Here is an 11,273-nt window from a genome sequence, read left to right on the forward strand (position 1 = left end):
AGAATATCTGAATTTAACTTTAATTTTGGGCATATATTGGCTATATAATCACTTATACTGAAAAAGGAATTTACAGTAACATCCCATAGTCTGGGTTTGAAATGTATCCAGGGTTTCCAGCCCAGGTATGCAGGGATAATTAGATCACTGGTGTTAATGAAGGCAGATACCCCTGAATTCTGTGCTGAAGGCTAGCAGAGCTGTAAATTTGGGCATACATTGGCTATATAATCACTTATACTGAAAAAGGAATTTACAGTATCATCCCAAAGTCTGGGCTCAAAATGTGTCCAAGGTTTCCAGCCCAGGTATGCACAGAATAATTAGATCACTGGTGTTAATGAGGGCAGATACCCCTGGATTCTGTGGTGAAGGCTAGCAGAGCTTGAAATTTGGGCATATATTGGCTGTATAATCACTTATACTGAAAAAAGACTTAACATTAACACCCCACAGCCTGGGCTCAAAATGTGTCCAAGGTTTCCAGCCCAGGTATGCACAGAATAATTAGATCACTGGTGTTAATGAGGGCAGATACCCCTGAATTCTGTGGTGAAGAGCTAGCAGAGCTTGAAATTTGGGCATATATTTGCTACATAATCACTTATACTGAAAAAGGAATATAAATAATATCCCATAATCAGTATAACAGTATTATCATAGTGATATTAACAGTAATATCCCATAGTCTGGGCTCGAAATGTACTCAAGGTTTCCAGCCCAGGTATGCAGGGATAATTAGATCACTGGTGTTAATGAAGGGAGAAACCCCTGGATTCTGTGCTGAAGGCTAGCAGAGCTTGAAATTTGGGCATATATTGCTATATAATCGCTTATACTGAAAAAGGAGTATAAGTAATATCCCATAGTCAGTATAACAGTATTATCATAGTCATATTAACAGTAACACCCCACAATCTGGGCTCAAAATGTATCCAAGGTTTCCAGCCCAGGTATGCAGGGATAATTAGATGACTGGTGTTAATGAAGGCAGATACCCCTGGATTCTGTGCTGAAGGCTAGCAGAGCTGTAAATTTGGGCATACATTGGCTATATAATCTCTTATACTGAAAAAGGAATTAATAGAAACATCCCATAGTCTGGGCTTGAAGTATATCCAAGGCTCCCAGCCCAGGTATGCAGGAATAATTAGATCACAGGTGTTAATGAAGGCAGATACCCCTGGATTCTGTGCTGAAGGGCTGGCAGAGCTCTACATCCTTTCCCAAAGGCTACAGGAGCACCTCAAACACACATCTAAACCCTGACAGCACCAGAGCAGAGTGACCCTTCCAGGAACTGCTGTTACAAACATATTTATCCTTACAGAAGCTGACCTGCATCATTAGCCCAGACTGTTTCCAACAGGGCTCCCAAACACAGCATTTTTACTTAGAAACAGTTGTTATTCTCATTTACTACAAAGATAAACATTCAACCCAGAATTCATCCGAATTTTCACTGTGTTTTAAGAGGCTGCTAATTAGAACCTAAGGAAAGGACTAAAAATACCCAGAGATGCAGCTGACATCTCCCTGATTCAACGTGAGAACCTTCTGTGCTAGCTGAGAGCAGTGACTAACACAACTGCTTCAGTGTGTGCTCTGCCATCAACACTGGCACTCACTTTTGCCTAAATACGGTGGATAACTTAGGTGAGAAGAGTTCTTTTTTCCCCTGCTGTAATTATTAAGCTATTCAGGAATTCAGTGAACAGAGCAAACAGCCAAAATTTAATATATTCCGAATGAAGTAGATTCAAGTTGCTGGGAAAAACAGCTCCTGATCTGTATTCTAAGTCCATCAAATGTAAATGATATTTTAAGCAAAAGCTTTTCAGTATTTCCCAGACTTCTGGTAAAAGTCTGTAGTTTTGCTCTGACGAAACAGCAAATGAAAGGAGCAATAGTGCAAGGAGCAAACAAACAAATAAACCCCAGAGAATGTCATTAACTCCCAGGTCAGGAGCTGTGGAAATTTTTGTTCTGTGTATCATAAAACCTTTCGATACCATTGTGGCTTCAGATTAAACTGAAATATTATCTCAAGGCCTCTAAGATTTTAGATTGATTAGGATGGGATGACACGACTTTGCCAACTTTTACTGACAAAGAAGGGAATCAGAAGAACATCCCAAATTACTGACCACAATTCAGGCACTCAAATATAAAGTTAGAATGCACTCAAATATATAGTTAGAATAAAGAGATATGTTAGAAAAAGAATTAATTACAAGTTACTGGGCAAAATTAATTAAAGCAAAGTCCCACTCCAGCAGAAGAAAAGTGTCTAATATTCTTGTAAAAAATTTGCTTCTAAATCTAATATGAAATATATTTATCTAATATAATTTATTAAATCTAATAATCTAATTTATTAAATGTTATTTATTAAATCTAATAAGAGTAGTTCTAAAAGCAGACCAAACAGGAATAGGGACTGTAAACTATTTGTAGGACATGAGTCTAAGTAATACAGTCTATATTTGTCTATTTAACAACCTTGTATTTAATTAAATATAATTTATGTTATAGAAAATATCAGACAGCATTTCCCGTGCATCTGAACAGACCAAGGTGATTTTCATCTTCATCTTTCACAGCTGTCAAAATTCCAGATTCTCTGGTGACAAGTAGAAATAGAGTTTCCTACTAACCCTAAACATGAGGGCAACAGGGCATCACACAAGTGGACTCAAATTCAAGTTATCCAATTCAAAAGTTGGCTTGAAGTGCAGAAAAAAATTTAAAACCACTTCAAACTCCTTTAATAATCTTTGATTTTGATTTGAAATTAATTGCTTAACTGCAGCTTGCTTTTTTCTTTTTTTTTTTTATTCTGGATGCATCAGGTAGTTCAAAGCCTTTGGAAAACAGAATTTTTGCAAAATAAGTAAAAATTTAGGAACTAAAAATATGCAAAATTTCTCTGAAATTCACCTTTATGTGGCTCCATCCCTGCAGTAGCTCAGGGGAGTTTGCCCTGAATACGAGCCCTTCAAGTCAGAGAAAATCCAACAATCAGAATTGACTTTTTTTTCTGGTTTAGTATCAAAAAAGAATAGATTTTGTGTTGCTTTCTCCATGGCTGCACACTTGCATTCACCTGAAGAAAAGTGGGCAGTGATTTTCCTCCCTAGTTACACACAAGGAATATCAGGCCAAATTTCAGATCTTTGTATTTCTCTGCCGAGAAATTCTTGCTCCCTCCTGCTCCTCTCCTACCTTGTCTGAGAGAATTCTAAGTCTGTGAAACAAAACTCCTTTTACTGTTTCCTTGGGGAAGTTGGTAGGCCTGCAATAAATCATTTATCCTGAAATGCATTCATCTCTCTTCCTTCTGTAATTCCAGTTCAGCAATGCTAAATCCCCCAACCACCCACCTGAGTTAATATTATATCTCTCCAAACTATTTGATACTGTTTCCACCATGAAACACTTGAGAGGTTTTGTGAAAGATCCTGATTTTAAAACATTGTGCCAGATAATTTATTGCTTTCATTTAGAGCATCTCAAAGATTTGGGATCAATTCTGAAAGTGAAGATTCCCAGGGAATTCTTTTTTTTCCTGTAATAAAAAGGTTTCTCCAGATTTACCTATCTATGATTAGTGTTACTTTGGACATGACACAATTAAGATGAATTTTACAGATCTATACTATTAATTTCTTGCTTCAGCACCTATGTGCAAGACTGCTTTCACCAGTTATCACATTATTTGCTTATCACAAATTCTTTAAAGAAACTCAACAGCAATGTCATATTTTTTTAGAATCTAAGGCAAACGTGAAATTCTGAGAATATTTTACAAAAACATATGTACAAACAGAAGCAGACAACAGAGTGGTTTTTGAGAATCTCAGAGTACTAACAAGGCTGAGAACATCTAAAAACTTCCCCTCTGGCAACAACAAACCTTACACAGCTCTAAAAGCCAAACTGCTTTATTGGCCACACTGGGCTGTTCATGGTCTGCATGTAGAAACTATTGTTTCTCTCCTAAATATGCTAAAAAGGCAAATAAATTCCTATGATTAATACAAGTGTGAGACTTTTAGAAAAATAGCAATAGTCTGATTGAATTTTGATAACTGATATAGGGATTTTTTCAGTACTGAAGTGTCACCTGCTTGCAGCTAATTAACCTGGACTGATGGAATGAGCAAATCTCAGGATTTGAACTGCATTGCAGAGCAACAGTTAGACACTAAATCTTTTTTTGAGGCAAATATTTTCTTTTGGTCTCCCTTGCACTTATGAAATCTTCAAGGTGCTGTGTTCAGCAAACATCTCCAAACCTCAATGCGCTCACAATTGCATAAATGCAAAAGAGAACTTGTTGAATTTTAACATCTGTTGAAAAGGTTGCTCTTTCCTTTGGTGCAGAGGTTCAAAACTGTTGCAAAAATCCCAATGATGAGGAATTATTTTGCCACAGATTTGCAGGCTGCCCTGTTTATGTGTCTTACAGGATATCTTTATGAATAACTAATCATATTCATTCTCTATTGTGCTTTTTATGAGTCTAATTAACTATGACATTAATGTAATTTGTGACACTTAGAGTCAGGTAGCTCCACCTCCCCAAGCAAAAGTTAAATTATATTCTTACAGAAGTTTAACAAAATTTAACTATATTCTTCTTAGCTATTAGCCAAGGATCACATAAGATATCCCATAAAATACACAAAAAAAGTAGCTTGAAAAGCTGTGGCAAAATAAACTCATCACTGGTATTTCTGCAACAGTTTTGACCCTCTGCATAAAAGGAAAGAGAAACCTTTTCAACAGATGTTAAAATTCAATAATTTCTCTTTTGCATTTATGCAATTATAAGCACACTGAAATTTGGAGATGTTTGTAAAACACAGCATCTTGGAGATTTCCTAACTGCAAGGGAGACCAAACAAAAAAATATTCACCACAAAAAAGATTTAGTGTACAACTGTTGCTCTGCAATGCAGTTCAAATCCTCTGAGGTTCTCCAAAACAGGGAAAATAAAGCCTTATGCATTTAAATGCAGAAAAGGGAGGTAAATAAAGCAGAGCTCAGGTGAGGTGCACATGTGGACTGCAGGCATTTCAGACAGAACTACACAGGCACTTCAAGGAGTCTGAAAAAAATAAAAAATGAAACATAAACCCTACAGAACTGATTAGCTACGTGGAAACAGCCTTTTAAATATTTTTCATTTTCATTACAGATAATAAAATTCATGTGAAATGCAGATAAGCACGGTCATTTCTAAATGATTACAAAATGTCAAAAGATGCATATTATAATTTTTTATAATCATCATGCATTATTGCCATGCCATTATAAACTGCATTCACTATTAACAGCTAAAATTTTTACAGAATACGAATTCCATTGATGGCATCTCCCACTGCAACAATTTCAACTAAATCAGCTTAACTAGTGGAAGAGCAGCTAGGATTGCAGTGTTAGTATAATACCAGTGAATATTTTCACAAATGAGGAACAAGAATGGCAATTTTTCCTTTCATCTATGAAATGAGGCTGTTTGTACCAACACAGAGCCTGCGGTTGGACTAGAACCTAGAAAGAATAAAAAACATAAATTAACACGTTTTGGAGGACAAAAACTTACTGCTGATCAAGACCAACCTCTTTATGAAAATGCCAAGTTTTTTAAATTACATTTGGAAGAAATGGTTACCAAATGTGAAATAGCCATTTTCTAGATCATTTTCTGCACCTTCCCTCCTCTTTATCTCATTTTGCAGCCCTGTCACCTCCTCCTCCTCCCTGTCTTGCCTGGAGGGCCTTGCCCAGCCCTGGCAGGTAAAGGGAAGCAGCAGAACAAGCCCCTTGTTTAGCAGCAGAACTGTAGAAATTATTGGAGGAGATAAACTCTTTGTGCTTTTGCACAGCCCACACAAGCATTAGCTTAAAATATCACTGTAATGTATTTTTCAGTGTCACTTGCTGTTTATTCTGCTTAATGATCCTTCTCATTCTTTGTCGTGTGTGCACAGAATTTCAATTCTGCTTGGGTAACTCATCATGGTGAGAATATTCAGTTTAGTGGCTACAATTATTAGGCTAATAAATAATGTCCTGTATTGAAGCTCTATTACTGCCTTCCTTAGGATTTAAATATATTAGCATATTAATAATAACATAGGCAGTTAAATCCACTTTAATTCACACTCGAATTCAAGCTGGTGTCCAATAAAGTTCCTCCAACACACAAATTGTACAAGCTGACTACAAGATGTCACTTTGATGAATTAGCACGCAATCAAACGTGGCTAAGCTGTAATTAACAGCTGATCAATTAAAATACACAGGAATGGCACTGCAGAATCCATGGGGATCATTCAGCAACTCAAACCATCACACCCCCAGCCTGGCACCCTTGACATGACTTCTCACCATCTAGATGTATTACAGGAGCAAACAAACATCCTGGTTAATCACCCAATTACATTTAGAAATATTCACAAAATGGAAATAAAAAGTAAAGGGTTGTAAGGAAACATCCTATCACAGTCAGTGCCCTTGAAAGCATTGCTGTTGCAGTGAGGTAGAAAAATCATGAAGAAAGGTTTCATAAAATCAAGGCTGCTCTCCTGGAATCAGTGGCTGGCCTTGTCAAAGGGAGAATTTTGCAATGTGAAAGCAATCCTGGTGGGAGCAGCTCGTTGACACAACAATCTATTCCTGGGTGAAAAGCAACTTACACCTATATAAACTGGTTTTACACCATCAGATAGAAAAATGAAAACTGTCTGTCACAAACAACTGTCCCTGCATGTGCACACCAAGGGTTTGAGCGACCAATCAATGCCGAATAACAACTTGTTAATAACCAATAAAATAATTGGTAAAAAATTACTGACCAATTGCAGTTCCACACAAGGTCTGTAAAACTGCATAAAAAGGAGTTATGTGAATAAAAATGGCCTTTTCCATGAGGGAAATGGAGGCTGTGTGGTTTGTTCCCATACAATGCCATCACTGAAATGATTTCTTTCTGGAGTCACCTCCAGCTGCTGTCATCACTGGCCTCACAGAGCCACTGAGGAGCCACCCCCTGTGTGGCTCTAGGTCAGTGCTGCTGGGAATGCAGCTGGAGCTCTGCTACCATTCCAGAGCCAGGGCTGTGAATAATTCAGGAGTACAGAGCTGAAATAGAAAGTATTGAACTGGGGATAACCTACAGCTTCTATTTGTTCCATCTAATAAGGGGACACCCTCATTTGCTGCTGGTTGATGTCTCCACAGAGAAGGAAAAAAACATAAAATGTGGGGTTTTTTCTTATCTCTTATCCAAAATAAGGTCTAAATTCCCGAAAAGCTGGGAGGTGGGATACAGATTTAAGGCTTTCAGGAAGAAGAATGAGTGCTATTGATCACTTCTGCAAAACAGGAGCTCCCAGCTCCCTGGGGATTTCAGCTGTTCCCATTGAGAGAGGTCATTTTCCTGAGCTCAGGAGTTGCTGGGGACAAAATAAATCTCCCTGGTCCAGGATGGAGCAGCCTGCAGTGCAGCACCTGCAAGGACACGGCACGATTTTCATCTCCCAGCGCTTCCCTGCATCCCACAGAAGGATATGTTGCTGTGTAAAAATATGTTCTTTCACATATTGCCAGTCTGTCACAGAAATCCCTTCCTGACTAGAACAAGCAAGAAGACAAGACCAAGGCAAGAAAAAAACACACAAATTTCAGTATTTACCAACTTTTATGCTCATTTTTATTTCAATTATCTTGACAGCTATTCTAGCAAGAATCCACGTGTAGATTGATACTAACTGCTCCTGCTAATAAATAAGTAAGAGCAGGATGAGCTTGTGTGTGGTGATGGCTGAGCTGCTTTCAGCAACAGGTCGGGAAGAGACACGTGGAAATAGCCAGCTACTTCTCTCTCTTTGCTGGAAAATGATCCTTTGGACACTGATGAGCCATGGGGGCACAAAAAAGCTTGTGGGTGTGAAGGGGAAAGCTGTGCTACCAAAATGTAACACACAGTGCAAATCCCCTAACGCTCCCAAGTGGCTGCACACCACAGCCTCTTCAAAGCTGAGGAAAAGAGTTGTGTGCCACCCCTCACCCCTGGGGTTTGTTTAAAATGAGTATTTTCCAATCCAGAGCAGGATCTCCAGGAGGTAATTCAGATCTGGTAGAGAAACAGAGGACACCTGGTGGTGTTTAGTTGTTAGCATATAAAAACAGCAATCCAAGTCAGATGTGTGTGCAGCTGCACCAGCGACAATCACCAGAACCCATGCTTTAAATAAATAAAAGATGGAGTGATGGAGAATTTCAAATAGTGCAATCACAGAAATTTCAAACAAACAACACGAGTTGCTGATTCCAGATGCTGCCACTACTCTATGAAAATGAATTTTTTAACGGTTACAGGCAAGAAACAACTCCACACTCACGGGAGTCTGCCACCTCCAGCAAACAGACACATGCTGTGGGAAAGTAGGACAGAGTCCCCACTGCTGCAAAAGCCAAGGACAAAAAGTTGTCAGTTTTGCTGGGCAAAGATCCACAGAGGAAGAGCAGAGGATTGAGCAGATTTTGGAGCAGCAAAGCCAGTGTCAGTGAGGTACCCAGCAGCTCCCAAACCTCAGCATTCCCCAGCTGCACAGAGAGGCACACAGCAGAGCTGTGCCCAGCTCCAGACTGCCACCAGCTCGTGGACTGACAGACTGTGAGAGCTCACATTCCCACATCAGGTTAGTGAAATTATTATTTTAATTGAAAATGCTGTTATTAAGATAACTCTGTGAAGACCCAAACTGGAATTTTCTATTGTACAATAGATACAGCGAGCTGCAAATGTCAACGTCTGTGAGACTTCTTCCCTCTAAGGAGCTGGAGAGCACAGGGATGGCAAGGCAGAAAAAAACCCTACATATGCATTGATGTGGGGGCTATTCAAAGTGTGCATTTTGTTAACAAAAAATAAAATAAAGGCTCAAGGTCACACTCCTGTCATGCTCTCTGTAGTATTAGAACTTGCTTAGCTGGAAGGGAATGAATAAAAGCAAAAAAACTGTGCAATATGCAGAATGCTGTTTCCTTCCTTACACAACTTTAATGCATGGATCACTCACAGCCAAGATTTTAAGTGTGAAAATTCTGTTAAAAAAACCCCAAACAAGTACTTTTCTCTTTTGAACCAGCACTGTCAACAGAAGAAGAGATCTCATCTCTCCTGCTGATACCAACACAAACATGTGTGGTGAAGCACACAGTGACCTGGTTAAAACCAGACTGGTTTAACAAGCCCCAAGCACCCCAAGCAGTTGGTTTGATCCCACATCAATTCCCCAATCTGTTCTGATCTGCAGCCACGCAAACACCTACACTGATAGAAGCAGGGAGAGAAAACTGCTCCCTTCATCAGCAGTGCTGGCTGAGTGAAAATCAGACTGAAGACCTTCTGGTGTTTGTAGGCTTTCTTACCAAAGTTAGCACAGCAAAACTTCCACTGAAAAACAGATTAGAGGCCAAGTTCAGAATCAGTATGAGACGTAACAGAGCTTTACATAAACTTTCAGATGAGCTCTGAGCTTCATCCCAGACGACAATTCATCTCCACACTGCCTGTGCTGCTGGAAACAAAATCAATTTAAAAGTCAGCAGTAGATGCAAGGAACAAACTTTAGACTTAGCTTAAAATACATAAAAGTCAGGTAAGGAAGAATAGCAAAGAGCAAGTTGAAAATCAGAGCCTTTAAGTTTTCTGAAAAAAATCCACCTTGGAAGCCTCAAGGAGAGAATTTCAGCTGACAAGATAGAGGTGGAGATGGACTGTTCTGCAATATTTGAGCAACTTCTTCCCTTTACAGAATGAAAATCTATATTAGATTTTCTCTAATATACAAATATCCAAGGAAAAATGACCCAGGTATCATATCCTCTCAAAAGTTTGCTTCGTTACTTTAATTCTTAATGTCAGCCAACAGTATAACTTCCTTCTGAAAGGTTACCTGCCTGTAAATTTTCAAAGAATCTTCCCCTTTTAAATTATTTATTAGAATGAGTGTATCCTAGTTCCATACTATCCATAATAATATATAGAAAGGCCTTCAGTTTCTATTTTGATTTAATAAAATTAGACTTCTTTATAGCAGCAAAGGTGAATAGAATTTAGAAAACAAACTTGACCAGTAAGTCAGTATAAATACTTGAAAGTTTTTGAATGAAGTTTTTAAATAGCCAGCCAAAAAGAGCCAGCCAAGCAATGCCAGTTACTTATATCACCAAAGTGTTCATGTGTACTTCCATAAATTGGTCTGTAGAGTTAGATAATTTTTTAAAAAGTAATGCAAAATCTTTGGCTAACCTAAGAAACAGAAAAAACTTAAAATGTAAGCTCAACAAGTCTGCTGTTTTTAATATTGTGTGCCATGAAGTATTTAAATAATAATTATTAATTATAGTTAATGTGTATTGATGTAGGATTTAATATCAATGTGTTATTAATATCTTTAATAACTAAAATACTTTTACTAAAGAAAGAACAAGGTCCATGATCTGACTTATGAGCAGTTAAATAAGTTCAGAGACATTACTGGGCACTGAATCACAGTCCTGGGGGAGAATAAAAGTCTCCAAACCCCAGTCATAATTGCACCTTTGGGACCTTATTATTCAGAATAATAAAAATTCATTAGCTATAATGTGGTTATTCCTAATATAAACACATTCCTCCTAGCATGCTATGGTTTCTCCTCTGAAAGTCAATATTCAGAAGGGTCTCTCTGGCTGCACCATTTGATGTAGAAGAGCTCAGAAAAGGAGAGCTCTGGTGCAGTTTTATGGTGGAACCTGCCTCACATCATTAAAGTTTTACTTTGTTTGCCAATACAAGGATTGTTCTCTTGCTTCAGGTGCTCTCTCCCAAAATTCCCACTGCACCATTTTTCATATGTTTATTTGTCTTCAGAATAATAATTGTATAGATGGTGGCTTAGCTGTCCATATCAAACTTTCTTGGGTGTAACAAAGTTACAGAACATTTCATATTTGTTTTCATCAGATACTGTGAGCCCAGTGATGTCTAAAGATCTTACTGTGTTTGGAATTTAGTGAGAGCATAAATTTATCTCCGACTGCCAGCCTTCCCTCAGACCTCAGGTAGGGAATTTTGAAAGCCATAAACCACAGGAAGATAAAATGTGATTTTTGGGTACCAGATGCAGTGAAGTGTAAAATCATGAGGGAACAAGGCACGCTTCAATTTCATGAGGCCCATTTATACATTTAGCACTCACACAGAGCCCAG

Source organism: Ammospiza caudacuta, chromosome 12 (assembly GCF_027887145.1).
Source record: "Ammospiza caudacuta isolate bAmmCau1 chromosome 12, bAmmCau1.pri, whole genome shotgun sequence".
Classification (NCBI taxonomy): Eukaryota; Metazoa; Chordata; class Aves; order Passeriformes; family Passerellidae; genus Ammospiza; species Ammospiza caudacuta.